The sequence below is a fragment of the Alexandromys fortis genome, unplaced genomic scaffold, assembly GCF_014885135.2.
Source record: "Alexandromys fortis isolate MF-2015 unplaced genomic scaffold, M_Fortis_MF-2015_v1.1 scaffold_78, whole genome shotgun sequence".
NCBI classification, from domain to species: domain Eukaryota; kingdom Metazoa; phylum Chordata; class Mammalia; order Rodentia; family Cricetidae; genus Alexandromys; species Alexandromys fortis.
The window spans coordinates 4,928,968-4,930,157 of record NW_026067977.1 but is presented as its reverse complement, the minus strand read 5'-3'; positions in this window follow the sequence as shown (position 1 = coordinate 4,930,157).

The window sequence follows — 1,190 nt, the reverse complement described above, 5'->3', positions numbered from 1 at the left end:
AAGAAACCAAAAAAAAAATAAAAAAAAAAAATAAAAAAAAAAAAGAAACCAATTAAGTGGTCAAAACTTGTCTTGGTTAATCCTAGGGTAAGTGAGTGAGAAAGTGATCAAAAAATGTGGATAGCTCAGACCCATGTAGTTTTTTTCAATATTGAAAGCTAGAAAAAGGCATTGCCTAGAACAAACCCTATCACTCGGTTGGATCAGAAGTCCCTTCCCAGCTGACAGCCACCATCCAGAAGCACATTACTTCTGCCTGCATGGTGTCTCTAAGCTTGATCTCACTAAGATTAGTAGTGGCTATTTAATTGCCAGATCTAGTGGGTACACCAGTCTACCCCCCTTTACTTTTCAAAATATTTGAACACCACAGATCAGCGTTTTCTTTTAGAAAGCATTGTTGTCTGAGGTTTCTGTCCTGCCCGGTTCCTGCAGTTGTTAAGTCCCAAAGAAATCACACAGAGGTCTACATTAATCATAAACTGATTGGCCTATTAGCTCAGGCTTCTTATTAACTCTTATAACTTATATTAGCCCATTATTCTTATCTGTGTTAGCCACATGGCTCGGTGCCTTTTTTAACGAGGCAGGTCATATCTTCCTTCTTCTGTATCTGGGCAGGACTCCAGAGGGAGCTTCCCTCTTCCCAGAATTCTCCTGTTCTCATTGACCCACCTCTACTTCCTGTCTGGCTGTCCCACCTATACTTCCTGCCTGGCTACTGGCCAATTAGCGTTTATTTAAAACATAGTTGACAGAATATAGACAATTGTCCTACACCAAAGCATCAAAGAGACTTTCTCCTATTATCAGTAAGCTAAAAATCCCTGCAAATAGAAAATATATTCCACAGTGGCTTCGTTAAGATAAACTCTAGAAATGGGGGCAGTTCCAGGTTTATTCAGAAGCTCAATGACCCACTCATTCCACTGTTCTTGTTGTCCTCCAAATGTTGTCTCTATTGCTCCTCATGACATCTTGAGGCTCATGTCTGAATTCCTTTCTCTCAGAAAGTGGACAGATGCAGGAAAAAAAGACTTTTTCTTCCGGGAAGTAGTGGTGCAAGCCTTTAATCCCAGCTTTAATCCCAGAGGCAGGTGGATCTCTGTGAGTTCGAGGCCAGCCTGGTCTACAAAGGGAGTTTCAGGACTGGCTCCATAGCTACTGTGAAACCCTTTCTCAAAAAAAAA